Raw genomic sequence first — 20498 nt, 5'->3', positions numbered from 1 at the left:
CCCCCCGCGGTGTTCCCCCTCCGGTGCTCCCCCGGCACGGCCGGTCTGGAATCGTGAGGGAGAGTGGATCTCGGAGTGTGAGCGCTTGCCGCGACACCCCTTCCCGCACCGCGTGCGCTGCTCGCCCTGTGTGACACATCCCGCAAGCTCATTACCGTGCCCAGATGCAGAGGTGTCTGCACTGTAAGTTGTGTGTCAGCACATGTTCTTTGTCCTTGAGACTTAAGCTGCTTATATTAAGCATATGCCTGTCTGCTTGCTTTGCCACGCTGCTGTGAGCTCATTACAGGCAGGACACAGATTCCAGTTTCATTGTTCATGCTCACCTGGAAATAAACTCCCACCACCTTCCCCACTTCTGATAACCTCTCTCAGCATGTGAAATCAGTATCCAACACACCGAGATGAAGGTGTGTGCCAGTAGTAAGAATGTCTCTAGCTGTTCCCACCGTTACTGGTACCAGTACTACTACATTTTCTTCAAAGAAAGGTGCTCGTGAATACTGTCAGGATTAGCCACCACCTGTAAGATCACTGTGTTCTGAATCAGAGAGAGTGACCAAAAATCCAAAATAGTCAGCGTTCTATTAGAACAATAAAACCACTTAGGTGAACTGAAATACTTGAGCCCTCTAAAAGAACTAAGCACCCTATTTCTATATGAAAAGGTCTGAGAAAAGAGTTTCATGTAGAGTCCAAAAATCTGATGAAGTCACATGGCAGAAAATATTCAGCAAGCTGAAAGCCACATCTGTGTTTGTTCTTGGTTGGTAAAGGCGAGCTATGACTGATTACATCTCCTCCTGATTCTGCTGACAGTCCATTTCTGGAGGGAAGCCTTCCTCCCACTTGGCATCGTGCTATCCTCCATCTCTGTAATTAACTCGCCCAAATGCAGCAGACTTCCCTAACTACCACTTGGCATAGCATCCCATAGTGCTGAGCAGCTTACCAAGAAGCTAGGGAAAAAATAACCTCTAATATATTTGCCCATGCTGTAGACTTTTCCTACTGGTTTCAGCCAAAAAACGGAGGAGAAACACAATTGGGCTCATGGACAGTATTAGTGTACCCCTTGGGGTTTTAACCATCTTCGTTATTTATATGGTCTCCAGTATTGTAGTACACGAGAGAATCACAACTATTGACTTCCATATCTGTACAGTACCAGAGTAAGATGAGGGAATTTGTATCATTGTAGTTTCATTGATAAGGCTCACACTGTCAGGGTTATGCTTGTATCTGTTCAAGGGGGACTATGCCCTGTAAATGTAATGTCTTTGCAAGCTTTTGCTGCTGTTGTCAGGAGAGCTCATAAAACTGACTGGCAGGCAGAGCTCAGCCTCTTTGAGCTACTGCTTACTACAGCCTTTCCATCTTCTATTTATGTCTCTCTTCTTGCTCCTGCCCTAACCAGCTTTCCATTCTCTGCTCTTAGGAACCATAATATGGAATACCACATACACAGTGTTCAGCTTAGTTTTATTTTACCCTGGTTTTATGTAGAATTGGGGTAAATATGTTTATACTGTCTACCTGAGCATATAAGGCTTGAGGTCTATGAGCTCTGTGCTAAAATATTTCTAACTCATTGATCTTACCTCGTTTGGGTCCTTATAGGCACTGCAAGGCATAGGAAAGGCTTCATTTGTCTGAGCCACCAAAGTCAAGCAATCAGTAGACACAAACCTATAGAAAACTAAACTGCGGTAGTTTTAAAGCATGGAATTGTTAATTTAAATGTATTTGTTAGGTGAAGTGTTGCAGATGAGGTTCTTAAATATGAACAGTGTGAGACAACTCCAGTCTCTCTATAATATTCATGATTTATAATATTAGCAATGGCTTGCTGAGAGCAGCATAGAAATAAGAACCAGTTGAAGTTACATAAGTAAGATTCAGGTCACAGAGCTTTTAGACTAAGGGGGAATAGTATGCCAGCTTGGTTTTCAGGTGGCAGGAACCAGTTATGAATTTGTTCCCAAAGTTCTGTCAGTAGATAAAAACACTCATTCAATTCTCCAGCAAACCTGTCTTATAATCAGGTAGTGAAAACGACAAGGAAAAAAAGTCTTGTAGGCTGAATGTTTGGTTCATTAGTGGTCTTTTTAATATTCTAATACAATTAACTAGAATGTAGTCAAAATGGATGGTTAGATTGAAGTGCAAAGATCTTACTGTGCAGTAGTCATCCTTTAGTAGCTAAAATAAACCTTCTTTCTTATGACTCAGAGGCAAACAGTGTGTTGGGTAACAACTTGGGGAGACATCTGGCAAGTTGGAAGCGAGGAAGGCTACCACAAGCTTTCTTTCGCTTTAGATTTTTTAGAGCATAGAGGTCACCCCTTGAGTGCAGCACACTGTCATTGTCTTCCAGGATTGTGTGGTCTGATGGGCTAGACAGCTCAGAAACACACCAAAAGTAAGCTGACTAACTCCTTCTACCACCTGGGACCTTGGTGTGGAAGACGGGTTATAAAACACTGAGTTACAAACCTCGCTGTGGAGGAGTGGGAATTGGAAGCTAATTGCATTTACATGCAGGTAATATGTTTTCTGGGATGAGAGGATAGGAGATTCAGACTGTCTGACAAACACCCCCAGAGCATGTGCACACGCATCTCTTCCCTGATCACTTAATTATAATCCTCACCCCACACTCTAAGAAATAAATTGATGTTCCAATTTTATCAGGATTGAGATATGTTTGGTCTGATTGATTTAAAATAATCTCTTGATGTCCTAGTGAACAAAATCTTATATATGCCCTAAATGTTGTAAAATATCCTCTCCTCTTTAGAATAAACAATGTGCAGAATGAGAGACCGAGCCACACAACAGTTTGCAGTAGCTCTGCTCGTAAGCAGTGGTGTAATACTTTATTCATGTTTTTGCAGGGACTTCTGTAAAATACTAATCAATGGTAATCACTGTACGTACACAGTGCACTTTATCTCCAAATTTGAGTATTAGTATGAAAAGTTGATTATGTGGCACCACTTATTAAGACTCAAACCAACTCAAATGTCTATTGCAGTTCATTTACCCTTCATTTGCACTAGGAAGCTCAAGCTCTGAAATGCCCTTTTGATGATATTTATCAGAGTTTATTGAAAAGAAAATACACTTGAAAAAAACCCTGACCAGTTCACTTCCGTTACTTCATTTTGTGTTCATGATTCATTTCTTAGACTTTTGGATGTTTCTTTTAATTTTTCAGTCCAAATGTGTACTGCTTGTTATTATTAATGATATATTTGTATTGCTGTATTTTGTGCAGGGTCTAATCAAATCCAGGGTCTGCTATGCTGGATTGTTTGTCAAACTCAGATTACAGTACATGGTCTAGAGAATTTACCAATTAACTGGAAGGCGTGATCATGCAAGATACCTTCTGCAAACCAGTGAGAAAAGTAGATGTGTGTAATTTTCAGTGAGAGTTGGGGTCACACCACATGTTGCAGAAGGTGCCTACTACAGAAATAATGTCAGCTGCATTAGTTAGAGAATGTGATTCTGTTTTGCTGTAAACAACACTTTTTTATTCATGACCTTTTGAAGTGTGACTTTCTGATGTTATGGATCAAATCCTTAAAGTCTAATTTATCCTGTTAATTTTTTTTTTTTTTTTGAGCATATATATTTCAGTTCAATTTCATGGAACTCAAAGCAGTAAATCACGGCTAAAGAAGAGCTTAGAATACTTCAGAGTATCATTTGTTTATTGGTAACTGATCTACAATAACTAAATGCTCAAGGGCTGGAAAATAGATTTAAGACTGATGCTTATTATGCTAAACAGGCTTCATTTTTATCAGTGATATGGATGAGATTCTGCAAATATATAGATCTGGACTATTAGTAGCTTTTTAATGTTGCTTGTTTTCTGTTGTCTTTCTTATTATCTGAGATTTTATCACTTTCTAAACCTACTTTAAAATTTTGTAGAAGTTTATTTGCCATACTCATAAAAATATTTCTCATTATACATCATCTAAAAGACCCTCAAGGAATAGACTGAAGTTGATATGCAAGCCACAATAACTGGCTTTCTATAATCAATGATGGCAGAGTGAGAGATGTGCTTCCTTGTGTGAAATGGGTGCTGTGCAAGCACAGCGATGACAGCAATGCTCTTCCTGCCCTGGTTTTCCTTGTTCCTTCAATCACCAGATCTTCATGTAGGCATGAAGAAAAAAGCCTCTGTTCTGGCAAGAGGGCTGAGGAAGAAGTGAGGTGAGGGCAAAGGAATTTGTTTGCTGCTGCCAGGAGAGAAGGAGGCTTCTCTGGGGTACCTGTGATGGGGACTGTCATGTAACTGGCTACTGTGGGATCTCTGCCTGCTCTGTGGTGAAGCGAATTCCCCACCAGCACGTGCTGGGGAAAGGTGAAGGGCACACAGCCACCGTATGTTTTGGGGGAGCCTGGTGAATTGGTTAAGGTGAAATAGTTGCATCCAGCAGGAGCAAAGTGCAACCTATTATTGTGAAGGAGATGCTAAAGAGCCTCAGCCCCAAGCAGGTAGCAGAAGATACATGTACATCAGGGGCCTTTGAAGAAGCACAAGGAAAATAAGTGACACTAGACTCCCATGTTAAGAAGGAGAGGCCTGGAGACAGATAGGGGACTGTCTGTGGAACAATCCATCAACTCAAGAAATGAAGACAATGTTGGTGGTGATCTATACCAGGAGGTTAAACCTTACAAAACTACTGGCCTGTGAAGTCCGTGGGCTGACAATGATGGGCAGCCCATGGCCATTACATTTAGACAAAACTACACTGGGAGGCACAAAATTAATTAGTTTGCCTGCATGACCTTTATGTAAGTAACTTCTACATGTGCACAGGGAAAATCTCTCACTCTGATCACCAAGGCATATCCTAAAAGGAATGTCACTTGATTGTAAATGAAATTTCATTTGGATTAACCTTTAGTTGGGTCCTTAAAAGGGGGTTGTTATGTGTACATAAAGGGGTTGTTTGTTGTTACTGTTGCTACAGTGTCACTGATGCTTTTGGTGAGGATATAATCACTCACCCTGTGGCTGCATTCCTTGGTAAATGCTCTTTGTAATTTGTCACTGCAGAGAAAGATGCCAAGAACAAACTGCTGCTGATGATGGCAATTGCTTGCCTTGGCTGTGTAAACCTGCACTGCTGGTCTTTTCCTATCACTCAGTACTTTATAAAATGATCCTTTTCTCCCCTCCTGTTTCTGTGTGCAATGTCCACAATATAAGATGTTTGTGGAGCGTTTACCCAATACATAGCTCAGTATGGCACTCTGCCTACTTTGCTGCCCACTTCAACCTGCTTTAAATGCATAGTTGATAACTTCCTACAGCCCTTTCTGTGCATTTGAGTGCTTCACAAACACTAATGAATTCTCAAAAAACAGTTGTTATATCCACCCTGTAGATTACAATGTGAGACACAGAATTATTCAGATGGAGAATCTGTTGTGGGACTCAGTTAAGGTACCTGGGCCCTTATGGACACTTCCCAGTACTGCAGCATTTGCCATGCTCAGTGCACGTGTCCTGTTCAGTCCAGTTGCAGCTGTGAGTCTGCCCTCCTGCAAACTTGGCACCCAGGATTTCAAGTCAAGCACTCAGAACATGAAGAGAAAACTGCTAGCTACAACTCAGGATAAGTTTAAGTAATGACTGACTATTACGTTGTTAATCTTTGGCAGATGCATGGTTGGATTCCCAGGAGAGCACTTAGCGATGAAGCAGTCCTGTCTCTGCCTGAAATGTCTTGTCTCGTGCCACCTGTACCTTCCAAGTTCTGCAGCCTGCTGAGCAAAGGTCAACAGGTGGACACTTTTTAAAAAATGTACATTCCTGATTTACACCCAGAATAGGTGCATCCTATGAATTATCTATCTGGTTAGACCCTGCTATGACCAGTTGGATCTGGGTGTTGTAAAGTGCAGTTACTGATGTTAAAAACAGTTACCCATTGGAACCTAAACAGGTTTTGATTACATAGCATCAGCTGAATTCACAGCACTGACTGGAATTTGTCTGTGTACTTAATGTGTGGATAAACTAACTCGTTGGGAAGTTCATGCTAGAAAGATGATAACAGATGATCAGTAGGAGGTAAAAGAATGATGACGTGTATGTAAAGCCTGTTCATGGAATCACAGAACTATAAGGAAAAGACCTTTAAGATCATTGAGTCTGACCGTTAACCCAGCACTGCCAAGTCCACCACTGAACCATGTTCCTAAGCACCACATCAACACATCTTTTAAATCCCTCTAGGGATGGTGACTCCATCACTGCCCTGAGCAGGCTGTTCCGGTGCTTCACGACCATTTCAGTGAAGAAATTTGAACACAGAATCACACATAATTTAGGTTGAAAGAGACGTCTAAGATCAGAGTCCAACCCTTGACCAATCACCACCCTATCAACTAGACCATAGCACTAAGTGCCACATCTGCTCGCTTCTTGAACACCTCCAGGGATGGTGACCCCACCACTTCCCTGGGCAGCCCATTCCAATGTTTAACAATCCTCTCTGTGAAGAAATTCCTCCTAAAATATGCTGAGCTGGAGGGGATCCACACAGATTATCAAAGCTCAACTCCTGGCCCTGAACAGAACAGCTCTGAGAATCACACCATATGCCTGAGCGTTGTCCAAACGCTACTTGAACTCTGGCAGACTTGGGGCTGTGAACACTTCTCTGGTTCTTTGTATTCAAATTGCTGAATGGTAATCCTCCTGAGATGTTGCTTGATCAACGGTGGACAAATCTTGTAATGTTATTACTACTACTTCCTCTACTGTCTTAAGAAAGAAACTTGGATGATGAAGCTATTATCAAGCTGAGTAACGTCTGGACAAGTGTCTCAGTTTAAATGAGACACAGGTGTTTTGCTGAGGATGAGTTATGAGGAAGACCCAAACTCCTCCCTCTAAGCAATTGTAAATCCGAAATTAAGAGACTCTGATTAAGGGGAAAAAAAATGTGGAAAAAGGAAAAATAACATCCCTTTATTAAAAGATATGTGTGTTGTCAGAAACAACAAAATAAAACAAGTAAAACAACCAAACAATACTCTTATACCCACAAATAATCCCCTTAAAAACAAACCAATAAACAAGCAAAGGAAAAAAAGTAAACAGTTCAGTTAGCGCCCTTTGGTGCAATTCTAACCACAGTCAACAGGGAGCGCTGTTGGATCACGAGAGATGCAGAGCTTGTAGTGTCCTGTGCCAGTCACCAGGTGGTGCTGTTGGATCACTGGAAATGCAGAGTCTGCAGTTCGTTATTCTGGCCAGCAGGGGGCACTGTGAAATCACTGCTCGTTGCCACATGGGGTGACACCGTCCGGGGTGTATTGGAGAAACTGAAAATGGGTTTCCCTCCCCGCCCCACACACTGGGAAAGGGGAGAGAGAGGAGGGAGAGAAACACACACACACACACAGAAAAAAAAAAAAAAAAAAATATCCTCCCCAATGGGAAAACTCACTCTGGTCAAATCATGCGGTATAGTTTTCCTTCCTTCTCCCTTTGATGTGCACAAGAACCACTGCTAAGAAAAAAAAATGGGAATGGGGAAGGGGAAAAAACCTCACAAAACAGTTCCTCTCTGATAAAAATCCAAGCAGAATCCACAGCTGGCAGCCAGGCTAAGAACAAAACCCCACAGAACTTCCACTCCAACCTTGTTCCAGCTTCAGAAGCCAGCCAGAACTCCTCACCCCCTGTTTCCCAGGAGACAAGATTCTGAGGGCCATTAACTAAGAGGAAGTTTCTTTTGTGTTACTTAACTGTCCACTTAACATCCCTCCATGCAGTGGGCAGGGGGAAGGGAAAAATTCCTGCTTAGTTTCTAAGAACCAACAAAACCATGACAACAAGGCTGAGTGAGTGTGGTTTCCGAAAGAGATAAGGCTGGAAACAAATTGAAGTAGTCAATCATTGTCAGAGAAAGAGCAATGAAGATGTTGTGAGAAATCTTCAGATGCTGGAAGTTTTTGAAGTGCCAAGTGAAAGCAATAGGCAGAGTAGTCAGTGGTTAGACTACCTGAAAGAAGTAGTCAATATGATGAAGATCTAACCTCCCTAAAGAGAGCTGAACACTGTAATGGATTGCTCTCAATCACCAAATTTACATCTTTTCAAATCTAAATGTTCCTTACTGCAATTTAAGTTCACTACTTTTTGTTCTGTCAACAGCAGACACAGGAAACAGATTATTCTCTTAGCCTTTCCAACTACTTTCATTGGACAAATCTGGAAGAGAGTTGCCTTCTCCCCTACTTCTCTGTTTAGACTAAGCAATTCAAATTTCTTCAGCTTTTCTCTGGGGATATTTTGTGGTTCTTGGTCATTCTCCTCACACTTCTTTGTTGTCTGTGAGATTAGTTCACATCTTTCTTGAAGTCCAGGTCCCAAACTGGAAGCCCAAATTGTAGGACAGGTTTTACCACTAGCATGTGCTGTAGGGGACCTCACAGATGATGCTTTTGGGTGTATCTCCCAATCTCTTTGCATCTTGCAGTTATTACTGGTCCCTTCAGGCTCTCTTCTAGAAGTATCCTTAGCACTCACATGGATGAAGCATGAGGAAATAATCACTGAAATGGTGGGATTTCCTCATCTCTTTCCAGGAGTTTGAAAACATACTTCTTGAAACAGCAGTGCAGAGTATTGTGGTGGTCTGCCCAGTTCAGCAGAGGTTGGTGCTGCCTTTTGTCTCCTCCATGGAGGTCATGTGTCTCAGGTCTTCTGGAGAATGAAGCTTTCCTTCTTTCATCCTCAGTGCTAAATCCTTGCTTGCTGCCTGGACCCTGGCTCTTTGACTTCAAAAGAAGATGCTTTCTTGGAAGAGCAGCTTATTCACCCCCAGCTGCTGATGCTTCTATAGACTACTTCAGCTCACCAGCTTTCCTTTTCTGCATCCTGACCTTAATAAAGGGTTTGAGAAGGAAAGTAAGTTTATTAGCAGCTCCTATCCTAAGGTATTCTCAGACTATGCATGAAGACCCAAGTCCTCCAAAGGAAGAAGCTATGAAGCATTGATTGAGGATTTTTTGCCTGTTTAGACTGAGAGATGCATGAGAGACCAGTGTTGGCTGTACCACAGCTGGGACTGACCTGACAGTAGTGGTGCTGATGGTGCCAGGGGAATCTGCAATTTCACACCAAGCCACAAAGCATTTCAGAGATAAATGAGATGTTATTAACAGGTTTTAGTTAAGAAGTCACAGTTAATGAAAACCTATGACTCCTACTGTGAGATCTGAGATTACCTTAAGAGTGGTAGCAGTTTCCTGTTAAGAGAGAAAAAGGAGAAAAAGCCCATGAAAAATCACACAAATCCTGACTCAGATTCTGATGAGTCTTTTAAATGTGAAGGTAGGATCTGAGGAGGTCATATATGAACTTTTATATGCTGTAGTGGGTCCTATTATTTTCATGAGATAACTGCTGGAAATGAGGGACTGTATCCCTAGGACATCACAACTGAGGATAAAAATTTGCTGTACCAGCCTGCCATATATATGCAACGCATAGTACACATATATCCCATGTAAAGCATTTGAGCTAACAGGAGGGTTACAGAAATTACCTGAATGAGATGATTGCCTTGGAAGTCCCTTTTAAATAGAAGTAGGTTTAAGCTGTGTCAGATGTAGTTCTGTGTTGACTGACAGTTCAGGGGTTTTTGGATGCAGAGTCTAGGTGCAGATCCTAACTGATAAAGTCAACCCTGAACGCAATAAACTGAGACGGATAGCACATCACAGTCGTTTAAACTAATAATGTGCTGAAAGTCTGGTTTTGCTTACATTTCAAGCTTTTGACTCTGCCACTCTTTTTGCCTTTGAAGTTAACATTCTTTGCACACTGATCTTTGTTTTCTCCCAAGCAGTTTCATTCTCTGCCTCAGGCCATCCCATGGGATGGGAGGAGATCTGTGCAAAAGATTTTTTTCCAAATCCCTCCTTAAAATTAATTTTTACTATGAATTTTACGAGCAGTGATATGCTGCTACTGTTTGCTGTGCTGCATGTGGCATTCACCTTGTTACTCCTCACTTTTCCCACCACATGTACATTTCTTTTTGTCTCAGCTCTGCCCTTTCAAAATAAAGGAGCCTAATGTGCCAGAAGGTGTTACCTTGGTAAGACCAGTTTTGCTTCTTTAGATCTTTGCAACTGTCTGGGGATGTCAAAGCAGAAGTAGCCTATGAAGCTGGTATCTCAGGGTAAAGACATGCTTCTGAGGCTTTGTTGGGACAGTGACTCCACCAATTCCTTTTGTGATATTGCAGAACAAGTGATATTTTGTGATATTGCATGACAGATCCTGATAATTTTCTCCCTGGGTGTCTGATTCTCTCTGTACTTCACTTTTCAAAGTGTTGATTTATTTGGCCTATTAGCTCATGCAGTAGTTAGCGTGTTGCTATTGGATAGCATGTAGCCTTGTGTCATAACATCTGTTGGCAGTCCATACCCTGCTGAATTAAACCTGTGCTCTGCAGAGACCAATCGAGGATTAGGCATTGTGAACAACCCTTAGAGCAGCAAGTCGTGGAGCTCATGCAGCTGAGCTGTTACATCCACACATCACTGCTTGGGGATATTAACCTGACTCCAAGAGTAGTACAGAAATTTATCAAGGTGTTGAGCGTTTCTTGCTGCATGCCAGAGACATGCCCTTGGATTCCTGCAGGCAGTATTCACTTTCAGTCTGTAATTCTTTTGAGCAAACTTTGGAGATAAAATGAGTGTTGCAGGCAGAAAACAAAAGATGTCAAAGACCAACCACTGAAACAAATGAGCTGGCTCTGGATGGCGCCCAGGATTACAGCATCCTTCACAATTGAATGTGGAAATTACTTCACGATGCCTGAACAGAACAAAAAACTGAAAGGCCTGTTCTTGAGGCCTGATGAAAAAAGAAGCAATACCTGTGGTGATTTTAAAAGTAGGCATGGTTCATTTATCCAAACTGGTCGAATGGGGGTATTGCAAGACTCCAGATGATCACAGTAAGCCATTGGGATTAGTTCTGTGTCCTGTCCAAAATCCATGGGTTGTCTCCTCCCTCTGTCTCGGTTGGCACAGTGCCACTGTCTTCAGTTGTACAGTGCCAGCTAATACCAGCTGGGACTCCAGACTATGATTTGCTTATTCATCAGATTCCAAGGGGAAAATATAAACAGTACTTAGTAATCTTTCTGCTCCCTACAGAAAAAAATAAGGAGTCTCATCTTCATTTAAACACAAGGGAAAAGCCAAATACCAGTAAAGTATTGAAATTTTGGTGTCTCAAGAAAAAGGGCAAAAAGCTGATATTGTCCCACTAAAATTGATAGAAACGCTATTCCTGACTGGTGCATGTAGGATGAATCCCCAAATTATCATAAGGGTCCTTTATGGAAGTAGAATAGTTTTCAGAGGAACTCAGCATTTCATTGCTTCTACCAGTATTAGCAATATACTGATTATTTTTGTGATGGTAAATTAAGACAGCAGCCAGTTTGGGTCTTTACCCACATACAGAAATGCCTGTTAAAAGAACTTGCAAAATGCTCAGCCTTTCCCAAAGCAGTTGCTTTGTTCTGGATTAGATGTGGCCAGAAACAGAAAGCAGCATCCTCTACTACTGCCCCTGCACTGCCTGAGGCTCTCCATTCAGTCTCTCGTGGGTCAGACTGCCTGCCACCCCCCCAGCACACTCGAGAGCAGTCAGCCTGACAGCACTGTACCATTCAGAGGCTCAGACTTTGGACTGGGGCTTTGCTGGCATTTAGCTGTGCCAGAACTGTGGGAGGAATCCTCGCCTGGAGTCATATTAAGTAATCCCTGTATTCCAGCTCTTACCCCAGCTGACTATTGTTTGAGCTTACAGAACAAAAATGTTGTATACTCTATAAATCAGCCACAAGCATAGCAGACAGTATCCTTTGTTCCAGGTTTCAAGCAAAGTTTTAAGTTGCTTTTCATGCTACTGGCTTAGGTGGATAGAAGTCTTACCCTTCAGGAGAACAAGAGCAGGGGAAAGTCACTGCACACCCAACCGGCTGTAGGTAACTGAGCCTGCCTGGTGTTGTGCAATGATTTAGTGCCACCTACAGTGTGAAATGGGTCTCGGAGACCGAGAGCTGTCAGAGGTTTAAATTACACACAAGGCAAAACAGCATGCACAAAAAATTGCCTTACAATTTAAGAACAAAGGCATGATAAAAAGCCAGAAGAAATTAAATTAAATGCTTGCTATATATTAAAATAGCAATAGGCGATTTAATGTTGTTTAATAAAGTTTGTGCTTTTGAATACATTTGATTCTAACACAGATTGATGTATTCATATGTTATAGTATTTTTTTTTCTCATCTCGTTTATTTTTACTATTGTTGATACAACTGAGCTTGAAGTAAATGACAAAATGTCACCTGGTGCCCTTCTTAATAAGCTTTATGCAATAGCATACTAAACCTGTTCTGGGTCTTCTGGTGTCACTGGTATTACTTACCCAGACTTAAGGAGAGAATCAGGACTCTGTAAAGTAAATTCCATATTGTGGAGTCTTCCTTGTTAGTGCAGTTATTGGAAACCTGAGAGCATGTCATCCTGTTGAAGAACAGTGCTCTTGTCCAAAGCACATGAGCACTTGATTGTGCTTAACTTATCCACCTAGGAAGCGCTCTCCATTATCTCTTCTCTGTGCTCTGTTCAGGCAGTTAATCAAACGGCTGGGTTTTTGTACCCACATGATGATAAACTAAATTATTTACTTCTTTTTCCCCTTGTACAGTCTCGCAGCAAGAAGGCTGAGCCTGATTGCTCTTTAGCCTTTATATATCATAAGTAAAATTTGGGACTGAGTATGAGTTTCTGACAACTGGATGTGGACTCATCCTAAACTTTACACAAATTGGCAGGCAGGCTCTGAATCATTGCAAGAACAGCTTCCCAATTTCTGCAGTACCTGAGGGCCTAAAAGGAACAGCTAACAACGATCTCGAGTGACAACAATAGAGAATGACTTCTCCATTTGCCATTATTGATATTTCTAAAATTAAATGGATTTGAGAATAGGAACTAAAGAAGCAGGATCTGATACCAAGGTCTCTCACAACCTTCTTCACTGCTCTCTCCTTTCCTCTTTGTTCATATTCCTCAGTATTTATATGTCTTTGTAACTAAATCCATTATTTTCTTATGTCAGTGATACCATATTTATTGTTCCTAGGCTAATACACTGACAAATTCGAGAACATAATTTCTCCTTTTTTATACACACTATGGAGAGCAGGCTTATTAAATGTTGAAACAGTACTTACAGGAATCTAATGTACATGCCTTTCTTTCCAGTGTGGGAGATGAATTCATTGGAGACTGCAGCTGAGAGGAAGGACAATGTTAATTTTTTTTTTCCTTCAGAATAAAAACAGTTGTAGAATTATGGACAAGAAATTTGTTATGTGTGTGTTTAAGGATGTAAGAATTAATCAGCTGCTTTTCTTAGAAGAAGGATTATGTTAAAGAAGTACCTGCCTTTCGTTACTGCGTAAATGCTCAAGGCAAAACACAGTCTATAACTAGCTTGTAAATGGTTTGTTTATTCAAAATGCAATGATGACTACAGTGTTGTTAAGCCTGCTTGGGCAATACTCTTGAGCAACATGTATTCTGGATTATAAACATCCAGCATCTGATTCCAGCATTTGGTTCTTCTCTCTGATATACTGTTGTTATTCAGGAGAAACTGCACTCAAGGTAATGAGTTTTTCCACTTCAAAACGGGAGCGGGACTCAGCTCTGCCGTCCCCAGGTGGCAGTGTGAGCCCTGTATAGACAGAGAAGCCCAGGTCGTGGCTCGGAGAGACCCAGGTTGCCCTGTGGGGGTGTGTGTGTGTGGGGGTGGATTCACTTTGGCCAAGTTCCATTGCTGCATTCAAAAAAACCCTCTTCTAGTCTTTTCTTCCAAAAGTGCCCTCAAAAGCCTGTGCAGCTTAAACAAATGTTTCAGTTAGGTTCATAATGAAAAGGTCATGAATTTATGTTGAAACACATCTAGATTGTGTCTGTGCTAGAAACAGATATTGGAATAATTGCAATTTGCAAAAGCTGTTCTTCTGTATCTGAAGAAGCAGCTCAGAGTAGAATCAGCACCAAAGCCTCTATATTCCACTATACTTACTATTGAGCTGCAATTTATGGAGAAATAGAATATTACTGATGTCAGCCACATTTATAAATATCAGATGTATTTTATTTTATTGAAAGCAGTTTTTTTCAATTTGTCCAAATAGTACAAACAGAATTTATTGTCTTTCAAATATGAAACTTAGGGAGGGAAAGTTACAATGTTAGAAATTTCTCATTAAAAGAAAATAAACCTCAACCTTCCAAAAAACTCAAAGTAATTGTGCTTACTTCATTTTTCAAATTAGATACTTACATTTCACTATAGTTCTACAGGTTAAATACCACCATCAGAATAACTGTCCTACATTTATATTGCTGTAAGACCCTGGTTTGAATTCCTCTGTATTTTGATGCATCTGTAATCTTTTATGACAGTGATAGTTCAGAAACTTGTTCACTCTGATTGAAATGTTTTCCTTTGTGAAAAAGCAAAGATGATCAAAAATATTTTTTCAAAGACAACATCAAGGAGTTTATTTATGGCAGTATTACTATAGATAGAACAGGAAAAAAAAGAAAAAAAAAAGTGTGGTTAAAAATTCTCTCTCCAATAATGTCATTGGAGTAGTTTTATCAGGACTGAAAAAACTGCAGATCTGTAGATTAGTGATAATAAGTGTTAATTTTCAGAGTAGTTTCAACATATGTTGTAGTTCTGTGTGTTCCATTCTCTAAAATAAGGATGTCACGGTCTGTGTCCAGGGAGGGTTAAGGATTCTCTGTGCAGCAGGCCTGGTTCCGTCAGAAAACAGGTGATATTCCAAAGCCAAGTACCATGGAAAATACGGCCCAGCATTAACTTCCTGCATGCTTGACTCACCTTTTAAAATAAAATCAACAAGTGGCCTCATGCAGAAATCAAAATGCTGAAACAGCCTTACACTGTTATCTACAATCTTTGCCCAGGAGCAGATGAGGGAGAAAATGAGCTACGACATCAGGGGGTTGCTGCTGTCTCTATATGGTAATGGAAAGTGCTTTGCTCTGGCACTGATGGGGATGTTATAATCTGTGTCACTGTACCAGTGGCTACAGAACCTGCCCTCTCAGCTAAGGTGTGAGGAAATGGTACTAGTTAATGAATATATCAGAAGGAACTTCAGCAATTCAAAATTAAATTATTCCAGTGATAGCAGTCTAAAGAGCCAATACTCTTAAAAGCAGGGAACTGAAAGAGTGAAAGAGCAAGGAACCATGCTATGGGATCAGGTATGTTGGGAAAAATACAGAATGTATTTTACAGTAGCAGAGAAGAAGAAAGTTGCTAGATAAACTGTGCCAGGAGAGCTTTGAAGTCCTCCTGCCACACTGAAGGGACCAATAACAAACCTAAGAACAGCAAAAGGCTTTTAAAATCTAAACTTGATGTGAGAAAACTCCTAATGTTCCCAAGTGGTGTATAAGTACTGTCTGGAGGGCTGGGAATGCAAGTATGGAGGAGGCTGGAGCACGCTGAGCATCCCCAGGCACTAAATGAGACAAGACTGAGTGAGGAACAAAAAGGCCAGTGCTGAGCCAAGAACAGCTGGGCCTTTTTGGGGGCACTTTGACAAACACTGTTCACTGCCATGTGAAAATATGTAGACTGGCTGTAAATGCCAGGGTGCAGCCCTATTCTGAGCAGAGGGCTATGGTAATGGGGAAGAGTGGTTTGGATTTACAGCTCAATAGTTGGAAGGTTTACTAGAAAAATAAGATTATGTCTCATTTTCTAGTAAATGTTCAGAAAGTTGGAAAATAATAGCCAACTTGGGAAGATAAATAAGAGCCACTGTTGCTATTGTAGGACAATGTTTGTTTGATTTCATGTTAATACAGGAATTAATGCTAGTGGGGTCTGAGCAGGAGATAGCTGGAAGATGAAAGCAGAGTCTGAGTATAACATTATGAAGTTTTCAATCCTCACAACTGTAGAGAAAAACAAAGTTAATGTAGAAAGCATGAAACATGAAAGCTAAATACCTGAAAACAAGTAATAGAACTCAAAACCTGCTATTTTAAAGTATCATATATCTAGGACAATCTCTTGGTGTTAGAGGGTCTGTCTCAGGAAGTTTGGTTGCTTAGGGTTATCTACTGCACGCTTAGCTGCTATTGACACAGCTGATGAAGGCAAATCAGTCTTTTGCTGTCCAATTACTTTAGAAACATCTCTCAGACATTTATTTCTGGAAAAAATCTGTATTTGTTACAGATAGGCAGGATATTTAGTGTTTGAGGAGAATTTACAGGAAAAAAACCTTGCTGTCTCTTCCTTTATAAAATCAAGCAGGTAAATTTACCAAGATAACAAAGCTTCAGCTCTGGCAAAATACATGCCAGATATGTCTGTTTCATCACTGATCCATTACTGTTTGTTTGTGTAGACTGCTAACTCTTTGTTCTTTACACCTTGCTAACATATTCTGCACATTGTCATAAAAACCTCAAGATGAGGCTCTCCCCACCATCAGTGCGTTGCAGGCTGTCTTGGAAGTGAGCTTCAAGTATGTACTCTGATGAGAAGCCTAGAGAAGGACATAGTTATCTGATTCAGTCTTTGGTAATTAAAGGCAGGAGAAAATACAAAAGAAATTAATAAAATGTATTTAGAAATGAGTAGGAAATCTAATAAGTTGCATGTTTACCACAGTAAAAATCTTGTCACTGAGTGAGAAAATCTTCATGTCTGCAGGTAACAAGTGCAGATTTCATCTATCAAAAACATGCATGCTGGAAATGGCACAGTCTGTAGCTGAGGGGAGGATTATTTACTTTCCTTCCTCTTCACCTCCGAGTGCACAAGTAACGCATTTGATACAGATATGTGTAGACTGTCAGATGTCTGATTGCTATGGCTGAAAGCTGACTAGCTATAAACCAGTGCCAGTTTGCAAGATGAATTCCTTAATTAGCATGGTGCTGGTCCTGGGCTAATAACTCCTACGCGTGGGCTTAGTGCCACGACACTGAGGCTCTCCAGCATCCATCCAATTCTGCAGGCAGAGGAGTAGATATATCCCTCTCTGTACCTGCCCATTTACTTCTGTTCTTAAATAGTCTCCTACCAGGAATGCTGATAACATTTTTCTGCCTTTGTCTGTTGCCCTGTCACATATTTTGCTTTGATGCTGAACACAGGCAGGTGACTCGACATTTCCCTGCTGTGGACGGCTGCTCTCTCAGCAGGCTGCATCACAGATTCACCTGGATTAGTGATGTTTTGGGTAGGATGTGAAGGAAGGAGATATTCTCTGCAGTGGGAGCAGGAATTATTTTATTCAAGGTACTGGTCATTTTTGGATCACATTGTTTTTTGAATGAAGGTGGTATGTGAACTGCAAATGGGAATTCCAGAGAGCATGTCATTGGGGTGAAAACAATTTGTGTGAGAAGACATATGCATATGAATATAGGGTGAAAATACTTTTAAAGCTCTAGTAGATGGGAGGACAGACAGCTTTCTCCATTTTGCCTCACAGCATCATAGGCAGAGACAGACTCCTCCCACCCATTGGGCTCATCAGTGTAACTCAGTGAGCCTGTGGGAGAGCTGCATCAACCCAAGGTGCTCCTTTCTCAGTAAGTGGGCACATACAAACACTCCTGCTGGTGATGACCGCAGCTACCTAGTATATTTTGGTTGTGTTGGTGCATCTTGCATCCAACTTAAAAATTAAGGGACTTGACTGTCAAGCAGATGGACTCCTTGCCTTCACTGAAAACAAGTAGCATTCTACAGGCTTTGAGCAATAGAAAATAACAAAGGACTGGGAAACTCCTGGCAGCAGTAGTTACTGGCTGGTCAGGATACCCCAGCTCTCCCCTCACCAGGATAAAATAATGGGCCCTATAATGCACTATGGATCCAGACTCTTCCACTTCAGGTCTGCCAGTCGGAGCAGCTGCTGGATCCACAGCTCCCCACCTGAGGAAAAAGTGGGACTAGTGGTGAGTTCTGTCTTTGAGCCCTCACTTTTTTTTTTCCTCATGCAAGTCCATCTTCTTAGGGGAGCTTTCTCTTGCTTTATTCATCCCAACTAGAAACCAGCTCTCCCCAGGAACTCCCCTCAAAGAAGTTCCTCTCCTCCCACCTCCTAGACGGCAAGTTTGTGCTTGAGAGGAAGGGAATGCTGTCATGGTATCCTACAGAGACAAGCATCACCAAACCCCATCTCTGTGGGGTGCCTTTCATAAGCTTTATTATAGTCCCCAGCACAAATACTCTAATATATGATTATAGAAGGCTAAGTAAAATTACTTAACTAAATTAAGCAGTAACTCTCTCCCCTATTATATCAACTCCCAGTGTTAGTAGATACTCAAAGCTCTTGTATATGATTAGTGGTAAGCTGCACTACTGTAAATATTAAGCAAATAATACTGTTTCTATAAAGATTTTGTTACTAAAAAGCTCAAGAAATAGCCACAAAATGTACTGAATCTGTAGGAAAATAATAAAAAATTTCTTATCTTGTAATGTGTCTTTTATGCTTTTAAATGTGTCTTGTATAAGATTATTTGTGCATGGCATGGACTAAGGTACTTTTCTTTCCAACTGCCACAGCTTACTAGTGTTTCTAGTCTGAACACAGAAAATAATCCTCCCTGGATTATTTTTCCATTAGAATCTGCCACATCTCTGGAATTATAGCTGTACAAGTTCAATAATATCAAATAATTTTTTTGGCAATAGGCAGCTTGTTCTGAGAGCATTTCAATTTTTTTTTAGCTTTATTTAACCTTATTTCCTTTAATTTAGGAGACGATCATTGGATTCTCAGCATTTTCACTGGCAGTTCTTGGACCAGCTGGATGGTTCCTGTGCCACCTTCCAAGCTATAAAAAGAAATAGAAAACATCCCTTCAAAATTAAGATGTGAAGGCTGCAATCAACTGTAATACTCCAAACTTGGATTCTCTTGAAAGCCCTGATATAGAATATAGCTAACTAAAGTCCCAGTTCACACACTATTATCCATCCCAGGTCCCAGGTCAGAAAGCTTTTGCAGATTTTGTGGAACTGGACCCAGAAATTAAATGGTGTAGGGATGCAAAATAGTGTCAGGTCTACTCTGCCATCACCTGCTGCATTGGACCAGTCTGCATGTACCAGTCTGGATCTGTCATCAGGTACTGCGGGAAATGGAAGATCGGCGAGGAGGATTGTAAACACGCTCGAGTGACCTGCAGTTTGGGTGTCAAAAAAACACATATATCATACTAATTGTTGTTTGACCTTGTGTGTTAGACAGGTAGAACATCTGTGTTTAGATAACATAGGCCTGTGGTAGCCTTAGAGGCACCCTACTGAACATGCTTGAGATTCTTGCCCTGCTGTGGGCAAGGTTAAAGCACAGTGGTAAATTATGCTTGTGCAAATCCTTGAAATACAGGAGAAAACAGCAGGTTGGGTGATCCTATTGCATGGATCAAGCTTCACAGTACTTGTGTTCCCACTTGTGTGTCTCTTCTGATTGCTGCTTCGGTGATCCCTGGTTGGCGAGGTAACAGAAGCGAATTTACTCTCTGCATTTAATCTGTGGTTTTGAGGTTGTTCCTGTGTCCTGCCTGTGTCGACTCCTACTGGTACCATCACAGCTTTAAACTAAATAAATGGGAGAAAATACAGAAAAAAAATATTTTTATAGTCATCTCAGACAAAAATTCTGAGAGTTTAAGATGATTTTCTCCAAAGTTTCTCTTGAATGTTTACATTCATGTTCTTTTGGTGTGTTCCCCCACCCAATCTACTCTTCCACAAGGATAAATGTTTTTCTGCAGATCATGATTATTAGATACTTCACTTTATTTTCAATGTCTAGATTAAAATTTGTGACATTTGAGATATATTCCTATGATTGCTATTTACAATAAATGCTATGATAAATACTTTGAATTTTAGACTATATTTGAGAAAAGTACAATAAATAATACTTGTTAAGCCATGTTACATGTGTTATAAAGGAATGTCTTCTAATAATTTCATGTCTGTCTTGCAAAAAAATACAGAATATTAACCTATCTCACTTTGTGTTTCCCACCAAGGCTCTTGTCTCTGATAGCCCACCCTTCATTTCATCTTGCATAGCTCCTGGACTCCCATGTGGAGCAAACCCATTTGCAGGAGAGACTAGCTGGCTCAGCTGGCTCCTAGGGAGGTAGTCTTCAAGCACACAAGCAAGATCAGTCAGCTCTACTTGTTACTGAGCCAGGGATTTGATGTAGCATGGGTCCCAAACATGGTACAGATGTGGTAAAACACCTTAGCAGCGTTGAACATCACATGTTTTCTCCTCACTTCCTTCATGAAAGCCTCATGCCTTC

At 40.9% G+C, this 20498-nt stretch overlaps 1 long non-coding RNA gene across 1 annotated transcript; it reads left to right on the top strand.

Annotated features, from left to right (window-relative positions):
• Positions 1-17: 17 nt before the first annotated feature.
• Positions 18-20466, top strand: LOC126651255 (uncharacterized). Its single transcript, XR_007631601.1, has 5 exons — positions 18-183; positions 2378-2544; positions 17313-17457; positions 18006-18122; positions 18934-20466. It is a non-coding gene; the product is annotated as an uncharacterized LOC126651255 (long non-coding RNA).
• The last annotated feature ends 32 nt before the right edge of the window (positions 20467-20498 follow it).

This window comes from Myiozetetes cayanensis, unplaced genomic scaffold (genome assembly GCF_022539395.1).
Source record: "Myiozetetes cayanensis isolate MyiCay16 unplaced genomic scaffold, myiCay2020 scf6-25, whole genome shotgun sequence".
NCBI classification, from domain to species: domain Eukaryota; kingdom Metazoa; phylum Chordata; class Aves; order Passeriformes; family Tyrannidae; genus Myiozetetes; species Myiozetetes cayanensis.
This window is presented reverse-complemented; position numbering and strand designations above follow the sequence as displayed.